At 41.9% G+C, this 14100-nt stretch overlaps 1 protein-coding gene across 8 annotated transcripts in view; it reads right to left on the reverse strand.

The window, feature by feature from the left end:
* ANKHD1 (ankyrin repeat and KH domain containing 1) overlaps positions 1-14100 on the reverse strand; it is a 158700-nt gene that overhangs the window by 62520 nt on the left and 82080 nt on the right. The gene's annotated exons all lie outside the window — the stretch shown is intronic.

Genomic DNA, 14100 nt, shown 5'->3' on the forward strand with positions numbered 1-14100 from the left:
GATAGACAGAACTGGAATTTTAAAATGTGGATCCCATCTTTAGTTGTGATGTGACTACTCTAATATGCAAGAGCGAAGATAAGTCCTCTTAGGTTCAGGCTACCAAGGAAGCAATATTAGAAACGGAGAGTAATATTATATTTACTGATACTTCACTACAAATAGTTCTGATAAGCAAGGGAAATCCTATAAAAAGATTTCAACACTGAAGACCTAACTTGCAGAATACAAACAGGGTCCAAAAAACACACATGCACACACCTGGGAGCTGTGCTCTACAAAAACACAGCAAAACTACCAAAAACTAAACTCCCTAGTAGGACAATGATACCAGTAAAGGGATATTAATTACTTCTTAAAAGCCAACTGTGATTGTTTCTTTAAGTACTTCAATGTTTTAAATGTTTCCCAGAACCAATTTAGCAAGAAAACCCTCCATATAACCGCCAATATGAATCCAAGATATCCTGTACTGGCAGCTTTGTATTCCTGTATAGGAAACCAAATTCCACGCACTAATTCTTAAAATTAAAAAAAAAATCCAACAGTGGGGCGGGATTGCCAAAATATGAAATATTTTATGTTTGTTTCACATGGGGATAACTTCATGAGGGTTTTTATATGCTCTCATGAGTCAAAACTAGATTACAGTAAACAAGATACCTAGTAATTTCAGACAAGTTTGCTTTACAAGATTAACATCAACACCACAGCTGAAGATTAACTGTGCACTGACTAAGATTTTAGTATGCTCGTAGTAACTCACTCCTTGCCTCATCACTATAATAAGCAGCAAAAACTGAACTAGTGTTTGGATCCACAATTACAGTGAACCCTCGACTTACGAACTACTTGACATCCGATGTTTTCGACTTACGAACGACAAAAATGGCTGCACGCTTACGAATTTTTCGAGCTACGAACGGAAACCGTTGGCGGTTTAGATGCGGTTTCCTCAACTTACGAATTTTTAGATGCGGCTTACTCGACTTACGTATTTTTTTAAACCTCCGTGGGTGCGCTTTTCGACTTACGAAATTTTCGACCTCCGAACGTGCATTCGGAACGGATTAACTTCGTAAGTCGAGGGACCACTGTATATGCACTAATCATCAAGTTTCTAAAGAAGTGTTTACATTCTAGAAGTTAATGATAAAGAGGGATAATTTTCTATGTGACAAACTGAAGCTTTATCATTATCTGCCACATTCTCATCCCCACATCTGGGGCTACTGCAATCATATAACCTGGAAGAACCTTTAGATTGGATTAAATTATGTAACCTCTCATAGGGGCCACTAAAATATAGAATAAGTTGGCTGATCAAGCCAACTTTGAAGCACAGGTGTCAAACACTTCTAGTAATTAGTAATTCTGGACCACATTTATATTTCACTAAGCCTTTTCACAAAGCCAACAATTCATTAATACATACCACTTTCTTCTGCAACATTAACTGAATTATACTAGCAACAATATGTAAGTAACCCAATTTTGACCACAACTCAAAACATGACCCAGGGTTGTGTGGATTTGCCCTGAGAATACGATTTACATCAATTCTCACTTTAAGGATTTCTCATTCTTTAGCTTATTTCCCCTACTGCCATCAGGATATTGCAGAAAGTAGAAAGAGGAAAGGAAGTGAATCTACAACCAGAACTATGGTTTAAGCTTCTATTGGCTTATCCACCAAAATTGTCAATAAGTTTATATCCTATTAGAATTCTGATTTCCATGATATCTTCTTTTAACTCCCAAATCACAGAGAAATCAGCAATCCCCACCATAAAGGTGCAAAGCCAGGAATTTAAGAGCCTACAGAACTGTTCAGTTTCACAGCAGAGACAGAGACCTTCTAACTCTGCATCTATTGCATTGAATGCTGCATCCTCCCCATGGAATGCATGTCTCCTGAACAGCACATTCAGTTATTTCCTGTAAACTAGGCAGAATGGCGACACTGATAATGCATAATGCATTGTTTTTTCCTAAAGGAGTATTAAAACTCTTTTCAGGAGAGAGAAACACAAAAGTTTGCCTTGTGGTATCCAACGGCGTAAAGGATCTTTTGGCAATCTTGCTACATGTCACCACTATTCACAGACTGATACATTTATTTCCACCACAACTATTCATTCTTACTTAATGACAAGAATCATGTACAAAACTGTCCTAAGAGCCAACTCAAGACTTCTCATACTGTATGGGCACATCCTGCTTACAAAGTAGTAATGCAACTTCCTTTCTAGTGTGTTGGTGGTGAATTTATACATGATTTGAAAATATTTGCATACTGAAGACAAGAGAAATTAATAAGCACGTTCCATGTCCCTGATAGCCAATTACCTTTTTGAAAGGGAAAGATATTTCTCATATTTTTCAAACAAACCAAATCTCTTAATTTCTCAAATGCAAATGAAGGGAAACTAGTATATACTAATTGTACAGGCGCTAGAAGAGCTTTTTTAAATGAATGAAAAGGAAAAATGCTTAGGACTTGCATGGTATTTAAAGTTAAATCCTAGACAAACATGGTGTTTTAAAAGTAAATACTAATGTACTATAGAGAGTTATGTAATGATCTTACAGTCATGTTATATTTCCTATAGCCCACAGTTATCAGTATAAAATGCAAGTTTATTCTCCCTACCAGTTCAGCTCTTGGAAAAATGTGATAAACAGCAAGAAAAACAGTGTGTGTAGTAAATGTGCATAAAGAAGTTAAGGTCTACCTCTAAGATTATTTCTTCTTTGTAGATTGATCTTATAACACAGGTTTCTTTTTGGCCTTCCAATAAAAAAATGCCTACAGAAATTCATCACCTGGCAGGGTTAGCACTGCTCTTTAAGATGCCCTTTTGCAATAATAAAATTTGATTATATTACCCGGCGGGGGGGGGGGGGGGGCGCAGTTCAGTTCGCAAACCTCTTAACCTTTATCCCTTGCTCATGAGGCCTGAATGTTCAGATAACCAGATAATTCCAATTTGGTATCTAAGTTCTAGGAGAAGAAATGTCTATGATCCATGTCACAAGAATTTGTGAAAAACACTCTGAATTTAGAACAAGAGCACAAGGGCATGACTGTTCAACAAAACTTGATAGGCCAGGTTAATTCACTGCTATATAAGAACAATGATCAAAGGAATTTGCGCCTTCTTATAGGTCCTTCAGTTCTCCTTTTCGGTGAAGCCTTTGATGAAACACCTTAATTCCCATTTCCTACTTTATCTGAATTTAACAACAGTTAACTAGACCAACCAACTACATATTCTTCCCATTTATCTCAACCGTTATTTCCTCTATTTTCTCCTTTGTGTAGATTGCAAACCTCTCAGGGAAGGGACCTCTGCTCTTATGCTTTATAAAGTGTCGTATACATGGATGGCATAACTACTAACGGGAAGCATTCAGGCCAAGTTAGTTAGTCACGACTAAGACCAACTGAAATAAGTGTGGCTTAAGTTATTCATGAATTTAATTCTGCTTAGTCATCACTAGTTACTATAAGTGCAAATCTGTCGGATTTGAATTTCTAGCACATCCTGTTCCATGGGCTTGAAGCAAGTAGTAATATTAAGCAGCAAAACTGGATAAAATATATGCCCAAACATCAAGCTCGGTCTGAACTTCAAGAGTAAGTAAGCTCAGTAAAGCTTTTGGAAGGAGCTACGGTTTGAGCAAGTCTCCAGAGAAAAGGGAGACCCTTTATTACCTAATGTAGTACATAAACAAAATAAACAAGAGGGTATCTCTATAGAGAATACTATTGTAGTCTTACCACTCTAAGACTACAGTGGGACACTGGAAAGGATGCAGATTGGGGTTAAAGTTGTATAAGATTTTGAAAGATAAAACAAGTTCCAATTGTGGCTGGGGACAACAGGGAGCAAACATAAATGGTGAAGTTGTGGTGCAATGTGCTCTCACTAATCCACCTCTCAGGAGACTATTTTCTGCCTTAGTTCTAACTTCCAGTCTTCAATACACAGCATATTGAAAGGTATAAGTAATTATACCACGGTCTCAGTTAGAACAAAGAGTAACAGCCTTTTCACAGTAAACACAAGTTGCTCACCTGTAACTCTTGATCTGGTAGTGATCAGTTGTTTTCATAAGGAATGGGTTCTGCACAGGGACCTCATGGGTAGACTAACTAGCTCCTCGTGATGCCAACTCTGCCCTGCATGTTATCTGTGCTTCTGTTGAAATTGGCAGTTGGGGGCGTCATTTCTTCAGTTTCTTGCAGACTGGAGTATTCTGATGATCCTTCAAGGTAACCACTACAGGTAAAGTTTGTTTTTCCCCCCTACTGTAGTGGGAAGGTTCGGGAGGGTCTTATGAATACAACAGATCACTACCAGATCAAGAATTACAGGTGAGCAACCTGTTTATCTGGATCGTGATCCTTTGCATTCATAAGGAATGGGTGATTAGCTAGCTTCTTAAAAGGTGGAGGGCACAGTAGACCCAAAAGCCTATGGCAACACCCTCTTCAATATACTTCTCCCAAACTCCGCATGCTTTGATAATCGCAAGACCATGCAGCAGGTGCGCAAATATCTGCTGTTTTAGTCCCCGACAAATGCACTGCTGAAGCAGCATATGCTCATGTTGAATGTGCTCTTATTGTGCATGGGAAATCTATTCCCTGCTAATTGTAAGTCTGCAAAATCAACTCCACCAACCAATGCGCTAGACTTTGCCTCACAATTGGTTGGCGCTTTTGCTTTCCCTTGCAAGCTACAAATAGTCTTTTTGTCCTTCTCAGTGTCTTTGTTCTTTCTAAATAATACAGCAATACCCGGAGCACATCTAAAGAATGCAATGCCTTTTCCAACGCTGTTTCTGGACACTGGAAAAAAATTGGTAAAGTAATATCCTGATTTATATGAAACTCCATTACCACCTTTGGCCGGTAACTGGGGTCTAGCCTCATAACCACTTTATGTGGATAGAACTGAGTATATGGGCCGTCTATACGTAAAGCTGTTAGTTCACTCACATGTCTACCCATGTTGCAATCCAAGCAATCAGGAATGTAGTCTTTAGGGCAAGCAATTTGAGAGTTGCGTCCCTCATTGGTTCGGTTAAGGCTGTCAACACCAAGGACAAACTCCATTGTTCCATTGGTTTCTGTATTGGTGGATATAAATTGTTAATCCCCTTGATAAATCTCTTGCAGTCTGGATGGAAGAACACTGTTGATCCAGCCCACCCACTGTGTTCGGACGGAATGGTTGCTAGGTGGACCTTTAAGGACACACTTGCTAATCTACTTAGTTTTAGTGAGGTTAGGTACGGTCAGGTACAGGAGCACCTGCTTTAAAGTAGCCTGTCTCTGGAGGTATCGATGACTATGTGCACTCATTGCAAACCTCCTCCATTTGCTCCTATAATATTTCCTTGTTGACAATCTCAGATTATTGAATAGAGTTCGTTTCAAAACCCGATTCTCCACACTGTCATGTGTAGAGGCACTTTTCCATCCTCCCGGACTAGAAGGTCCGGCGGAAGAGGGAACCTGTAGTAGTTCCTCTTTGAGTGTTTCAGTAGCGGTGCAAACCATGACTGCCTTGGCCACCATGGTGTTACCAGAATGCAGCTCGAGTTGTCCCTCATGATCTGCGCCAGCACACAATGGACTAATGACTGCAGTGGAAATAGATAAAGGAGACCCCTGTTCTACCAGTGCTGGAAAGCATCCTCCAGTGACCCTTTGCCAATTCCTGCACATTAACAGTATTGGACATTTTTTGTTAACAGCAGTCACAAACAAGTCTACAGTCAGTTGCCCCCACAAGTCGAAGACCTTCTAGAGATAGATGCTGTTGATATCCCACTTGTGGCGCTGGTTGCACAGCCTTGTCCGACTGAGGTCATCCACTAGAACATTGTCCACCCCTCTTATGTGCATGGCCAACAGATACACTCTATGAGCAATGCTCCACTCCCAGATTTGCATGCTCAAGACACACAGTGAACGGGACACTGTCCCACCTTGTCGGGTTGAGATGTGCAATCACTGTCGTGTTGTCTAACTGTATTTGTACAACTCTGCTCCCGAGTATAGGCTCGAAGGGTTTTAGTGCCATAAACACTGCTAGCAGTGTTTACCCTGAGACCTTGGGTTGGGACGGTATAAAAATACACTAAATAAATAAATAAGTAGTTTATGTGATGCTGGGCATGTTGCTTCACCCACCTCCCTTGCACTTGGTGCTCTGCACAATGGGCACCCCAACCCCATGAGAAATGCCTCTGTAGTCACCCAGTGAGAGGGGTCAACGTCTCGAATGGAACCCGTTCCAATAGATTTGGTCTCACTGCCCACCAATGCAGCGATAACACTGTCAGCAGTTTCCTTTGGCTGTCGACATTGGGTTGGAAGTTCCTTAAATACCACTTTTGTAGCGGTCTCATACGGAGACATGTGGCACTGCAAGATGCCATTAGCCCAATTAACAGCTGTATGCCTTCCACAGGCTGTACTGGGTTTTGGATGAAATGCTGCACTAGGTCTCTGATCTGTAGATAGCGCTCTTCCAGCAAGTATGTTCTTTTTGTTTGTATATCCAGAACTTCACTGATATACATTTTTGTGGTTCTAGCTTCGACTTCTTCCAGTTGACATTGATCCCGACATCCAGCAGCAACTGGAGCACAAAGCAGATCTGTGAACATAACCTTTCTTCATCATCGCTCACTAGAAGTCAGTTGTCTAAATATGGATAGACTATGATCCCTTCCGTCCGTAAGTATGCCACTACCACAGCCATGACTTTCGTGAAAACATGCAAGGCTGTTGACAATCTGAACAGAAGGAGAATGTATTCAAACACTGCGAGTCTCAGATACTTGCGGTAGTTTTCTTGAATCCCCACATGGAAGCATGCATCCTTCAAATCTAACATTGTTGCCCACTCCTCGTTTAAAAAAGGTAGTGTCCCCTGCAATGTTGTCATGAATTTGCGAGTTCACATATACCAATTTAGACCTCGTAGATCCACGATCACATGAATTCCCCAGTCCCTTTTTGGGATTTGAAAATAACAGGAGTAAAATCCGGACAATCTCTCCGTCCACCGCAAAGGGACAATTGCCTGCTTGTTGTCCGTATCCTTTATCCTCTGAAAGGGTCTATACTGCTGTTTGAAGTCCCTCCTGTCCTGCTGTTTATATGGTGGTCTCCAACGACCATAAGGAAGGTAGCAGGAGGTCAATGCTGATGTTGACGTTGAGGCCATAAATGTCTTAGCCATGCATTTTGACTTTTTCCAGTGATTCCATAGTGGAATCTGTATTTTTGCTAAACAGGCCTTTCCCATCAAATGCCGAAATTTCCACCTGTTCTCACAAGTCTTGCTGCAATGCTGTGGATCTCAGCAAAGCATGGTGCCGCATAGTCACTGCGGTAACCATGGCTTGTGACACCGTTTCTGCCAGGTGCTTAAATGCACTAAGTTGCTCTCTAGTGATGTAGTTTTTTCATAAAGCTCAGTGAACCTGTCCTGAAATTCTTCAGATGATAATTAAGTGGAGTCCTGAAACAAAGTGTCCGATAAAAAGTGATTGTATCTAGCCATGCAGGCTGCATAGTTAGCAATTCTAATTGCCAAACTTGATGTGGTGTATATCTTTCTGCCCAATATATTCATCTTTTCCTCTTTCTTGTCAGATGATTTTTATGGTGGCGTCCAGCCTTCGAAGACGCACAGTCAATTACCATAGAATTTGGTCCTGGATGATGAAGCAGGTATGCATTATCCTCTTCTTGTACCCTATATAGACCATCTAAACCCTTTGATGTTGGCGTTGAGGTCTGGAGCAACTCCCAAGCAGTTTTTGCTGCCTTGTTAATTACCAGCAGCACTGGAAGGACCACTGGATGTAAAGTCCTTGCCGCATCACATTAGACACTGGATCCTTTAGATCTGCCTCCAGAAACTAAGTCAATTCCTAAAGCCTCAACGATTGCTCTCATCAAGGCATAGTAGGCTTTCAGCTCTTCCGATGGGGATGTGGACGTCTTTGGTGGCATATCAGAGGGTGAATCCAATGGATGGCTAGCTCCATCTGAATCAGAATCCGCTGAATCTATGGAGTACTCATCACCAGACGGTGGCACCACTGGGTGTGTGGACTTTTTCTTCTTTGGTGCTGGTGGCACTCCTGGTGTTTCCAGTAGGGCATATCTGGCTGCTATGGCTATGTTTGGCATGCAGTTGTACCCATAGTACACTGGGCTATTGGCTCAGTAGCTGTCACAACAGGCTGATGAATTACCTACTGGGCCTTCCACTGGATATAGTCAGTGTAGTCATCTTGCAAGGAAAACTCTGCTGATTGCCTGAATGCACAATAATGTGTCACCTCCCAAGAGTGTAACATTGCCAGCAGTAAAGTTGCAGTGTTCTGGTCCAAGCAAACCTCATCATCCTGGTTGCGCTCTATTGCCAAATCCATTAACTCCATTCCCTTCTCTATCCTCTTGTCTCACTGAGGTGTGGAAGGGGATTGTCCTGGCATTTGCACCTGCGACAAGTGGAGCAGCCTTCTTGTCTGCACTGGCTGCGTCGATGCAGACGTTGATGCTGTCATCAACATTGATACCCATAACGAAGCTGGCATTGACATCGATGCCGATGGCACTACCTGGCCAAATTTTTTGGTGGACATTGACTTCGTTAACAACACCTTCATCGAGGTTAGACGCTTCAACATCAACACCAACTCTTCCGCTTCTGTAGGCAGGCTATACCCCGGTGCCACAGTCAAGAAAGGTGTTCTGCTCCTGGTCTTGCTGCGATGCTTCTTATGTGGTGGGGACCTGGCCTCCTCTCCAGAGGTGTGCTTTTGCTTCTTCTCCTTGTGTCAATGAGATGACTTCGAGACCTCTTCCTGTCTCTTAAAAACAGGCTCTTCAACCTCAGCAACCGTTTTAAACTGCGTTTCTGCAGATCCGTGCACACTCATCATCATGCCTGATGTTGAGCCTGATGCAGTCATTCCCCGACATCGAGGGATAGTTTGGTCTCTGTGTCAGCGGCCGTAACGCCTCATCGTACAATGCCAGATGCAGGCGGAGGGCTCTATTTTTCATTGTTCGTCTTGAGAATGAGCAGCATCTCTTACATGCCGTGGTGTTATGCTGCTATCCCAAACACAGCAAACACAATTCATGATGGTCCATACATGTAGCTGCACACAGCATGCAACACATCTTTTAAATGTCTTTTAAAAGTCCATGTCAGCAGGGAGTGCCTCGAGGCTTTTGCCTCGTGGCAGCAATTTAAACATCCATTTATCAATCCAATCCGTTAGGCTATAGAATGATCTTAAGTAGTCCTGAGGTCAGTAATCCAATAAATCAATATTTCTCTTTTGTTTTTCTGTTTCTAGAAATCCGAGGAGCTAGCACCAAGGTGCTGATGCTTTGGTAGTCATATAGAAACTGAGGAAATGGTGCACCCAACTGCCAATTTCAACGGAAGCACAGAGCATGTGCGGGGGCAGAGTGGGCGCCACGCGGAGCTAGTTAGTCTACCTGCGAGGTCCTTGTGCAGATGGAGAACCCATTCCTTATGAATGCAACAGATCCAGATCCAGATCAAAGAGTAACAGCACTGATGAAAGCACTCCATAACCTGAAGTTCTGGGGAAATTAACCCAGTACCCATCAAGCAACCCAGGGACATAATGCCAGCAGTGACTGAATTGTTATTCCTCCCACCAAGTAACAGAATATGCTGACCATAATTATTCCAGTCGTCAGGGTTCAGTCGCTTAGCTTAGCATCTAATCCTTGACTAGAACACAGCAGTGAAGTGCAAATCAGGATAGACAAAAAGGACACACACATTGAGTGTCACCAATGTACTGATTTCAAACTCCAAATTTCAAGTGGCCCTGCTACGCAGGGGATGATAGCAAACTAGGGGTGACCAAACACACACAGAGGTCATCCAGTAATAGGGCAGGCAATTGTACACCACCCTTCTGAAACTTACATGGTAATGCATAGAGCAACTCTGGAGTGGTCCTGCAAACACTGGCAATCATGTCACATTCTCAAAAGTCCCTGAAAGATCTTAGGATTCTCAAGGCACAAATGTTTCTCTTCCATCAGAAAGATTAGGAAATGTAGAGCACACTCAGTGTTATGATAAATCAGATTGGCAGGAGTCTAAATGGGGAACACACAGAAATGACCATTTGCACTGGAGAGTGGGATTTCCAAGCCACTGCAAAACATGAAATCCTGTCATTTCCAGGAACTAGTTATTTGGGAATAGCCCAATGGTTGCTGTGAAGCCAAAGCCTCCTCCACGAGTCAGTTATCATAGGTGGACCTTGGTATCTGCGGAGATTCCATCCCCCACTTCTACCATGGATAATGAAACCTCGGATACTGAGGCATTCAGTCAATGGGGACGGGTTTAGGTTCCTGGCAGCTGGGAAGCTGCAGTAAAAACAGACAACGTGGGGGCTAAGTAAAGTGCCCTACCATGCTCTGCGGGCTTCCAGCAGTCCAACAATGCCCCCCAGAAATCCAACATGTTCTATTCTGATTTTTTTTTTTTTACAAGGGGGGTTAATTAAATAAGTCGTAAAATGGCTCCCTTTTACAAAATGGCAACTGGAAATTACCTCCAAGGGCATTTCCAACCACCCCGACTTGTGGATTTAACCCTTTTTTGCTGTCTTTCCCCCACGTATGCTGAGGTTGGGTGTCAATTACCCGGCTGCAGATACACGAAACTGCAGATAGCGAATTCGCAGAAAATGAGGTTTGCCTGTATTATTAATTCAGTACTAAGTAGTGCTCAAGTTACTGCATCTCAAAACATATCCAGTTTTCAACTGAAAGCTTCAAGTAAGGGATATTCCTTCATTTCCTTGGGCTACAAATGTGTGTTTTTAAGTAATCATTTTGTATTCCATTTATTTCCAATATTCTTTTGTTAGTCAAGCACCACTTACCAGTGGTAGTTCCCACATGAAACCATTTTTGTCTGTCTAGATTGCATTTTGGCTAAAAAGAATATAGTTGATTACACAGCTTGCTTTTGTCAAACTAAATTACCTTTCAGTGAAATTCATCTATTGAACCATCTGTTTCAGGAGTTTTATTAACTTAATAAAAACACTTGTTCTTACTAGAGCTTCTAAATACACATTATCTTCTGAAATTCTTGTTATGGAAAATTCGAATTATTCATTTTGTAGATTATTGGAGATATGAGATAGTTAAAGTGTCCAACAAGCTCTTAATGCGTCATTTGTTCTGATGTATTCTACTTGGCCATATTATCCTTTTAAAGCAGGAACTTAGAGCTAGAAGGGCCAGAATATTTCACTTCCAGCTACATATTGTACATGCATATGAATGCTTGCAGTTCACCTGGGAGAGAAACATTCATACAGCCTTGATGTTGCAGGTAAGATTTATAGAGATCAATAGGACTGTGCATAAATACATTTATATAATCACATCTTTATGGTGAAAAAGCCACCATATATTCCCGAATAAGCTTTCCCCCCTCACCCTTGCAAGCTAGGTAAAGCCCACCACTGATGGCATTTTCTCAGACACTGTGGATGGAATTGTGGACATCCCCTTCAAATATTCATTGTGTACATCTCTGCCCTGTGAGGTCATCTCAGGTGGGCCTTCTCAGAGTTCTGGGCACAGGGGAGGTACATGGGGCCCGGGCCCGTGGGAGGGCCTTCTCTGTTGCAGCTGCTTCCTTATGAAACACCTTGCATCCTGAGATTTGTAACGCTCCCTCCCTTCTGTCTCTTAAGAAGCTTCTGAAAATTTATCTATTCTGCCAGGCTTTTCGGGGTTTTTTGGGGGGGGGGCAGATTCCCCCTCTTCTTCCCCCCCCATTATTTTAATTTATGTATGCCTTGAGTCTAAGCAAGTCAAGCGGTCAATAAATTTGCTAAATAAATATAACATCACCTCTTGATCAGACCTCTTTATTCTTATAAAGACCTGGGATGAATAAGCATACCAAGTCAGACCACCGGTTTGTCTACAATACAATGACTGGCAGTAGTAATCCAGGATTTCATATGGGTTATTTCCCAGCCATACTCAGGATATGCCAAGGATTGAATCTGAGACGTTCTGCATTCAAAGCACGTGCTCTGTTACTGAACTATATCTCATCCTATGTGAGGTTCTTTCAGATGCATGTTGTTAATGCTTCCAAATTCAAACACTATCAACCAGATCTTTATATGACATTCTCATCTTCAAGTGCCACTGTATGTATATTTGGACTTCTATCAAGTGTTAGATACACTACATTTCTCCTTGGCATTTCCCTTCTTAGATGATTTTAGAGAGAACCCTCCCATCAGAAAGGTCCACACACACAATTCCATGCCTTTGCAAGGATAAAATTGAACAAGTGATTGTGCTTACATTTGAAGAGTGTCCACAGTGCCATAATCCATTGCTCATAAATCTCCTCATATGATCTGCCTATGATCATACAGCAAAATCTATTTTGGAAGATTGCTTGAATATTCCAAATTTGATGTTCTTTTACTATAAAGATGCTGTTATGCAAATTTACTCATGGTAGTCCCACTGACTTCAGTGAGTCATACCTGCTTCATCGGGCCTGCACAACATCTTCTGAATTGTTTGCAAACTTCTGTAAGCATACAGTTTCTATCTAAAATATACAGCTGGCAGTCAGCAGAGAGAGAGAGAGAGAGAGAGAGAGAGAGAGAGAGAGTGAGAGAGTGAGTGTGTGTGTGTGTTGGGGGGGCACTATATTCCTGCATTATTAGGGTTTCTTTTTTGAATATTGTATTAACCAACATTTGACTAGGCCTGTTTGCTTTCAATATGGTTTTTAAGCAGATTAAAAATGTCTCAATTTGATGATAGTACTTGGGGTTCAAGTTCTTCCTAGCAATCTCCAACTGTCCATAAAGTGTCAGATTTTTATATTTCAAAAGTTTTTCATTTCTTGAAGGTATTTATTACACGTCTGCGCTGTTTGCTAGTTTAATATGATCCCTAACTATATCCTTAATTACTCCAACACATCAAACAAGACATTAGTTAATGCCAGGAGCAATACCTTATCTGTGGTGTTGTTCCTTACCTCCTGCTCATAGTCACATTTTGAAAATGTTACTTAGCTACCTTCTCCTGTACCCTCTGGAATCGCTTACTCCACTGCCTGGATTTTTCTTTCCTCCAACTCTGCTCTTAACTCACTCCAGTCTGGCTTCTATCCCTGAGCTTCACTGAAACTGCTCTCAAGAAATCTGTTCAGAAAGCAGCCACTGCCCATGGTCTTTTCTTCTTTTGATACCTCCAGCTACTTGCCTTCACTAAACCTAACTCCCCCCACAACATTGCCACCTTGCGAGTCTCACACAACTCATGGCGATGGCCTTATTTCCAAATCCAACAATTGTAGGTCCTGCCCACCCTGCTTCTCTTCCTCTGAATCTCATTCTTCAAGACCACACGCTTATGCACCTCTTGTGTTACCGTTACATCTCACTTCCTTGGATTTCTCTCAAATTTTATTTCAGGCCTTGATACCTAGCTCACTCCCTCTACTGAATATCTGATTTTGCTCATGTGCAACTGAAACCTCTTAAGAAGCGAACTAAAGAATTGGCTGACTACATCCACTAGAAATTCATCCTCATAATCTTGTTGCCATCCACTTGGCTAAACACCACTACACCTCCCTGATCTACACCAATTCTAAGAAGAATCTGTGCCATTCCTAAAAGTTGTTCCTAAAAGAGGTACTTCCACTTCCTCTTCTCTGCTTGCTCTCTGTCCAGGGCTTTGCCACCTTCAATGCCAAAATTAAGCCATCCATTATGCTCATGGTCCCTGCCCTCCTCCCTTCACTTTCCCTCAACTTTTTCTCCCCCATCTCACTAGGTGAGTTGGCTGCCTTATTATCCTCACTGAATCCTTCCAAACATCTCCTTGATCCTATCCATGTCCAATGCCTTGTTGCCATCTACTTCCCTATGGCATTCAATCTACATAGTGACACAGGAAACAGATAAAGGAAAGTGATGGGAAATGGAGGCAGGTATAAG

The sequence above is a fragment of the Hemicordylus capensis genome, chromosome 4 (assembly GCF_027244095.1).
Source record: "Hemicordylus capensis ecotype Gifberg chromosome 4, rHemCap1.1.pri, whole genome shotgun sequence".
Taxonomy (NCBI): Eukaryota; Metazoa; Chordata; class Lepidosauria; order Squamata; family Cordylidae; genus Hemicordylus; species Hemicordylus capensis.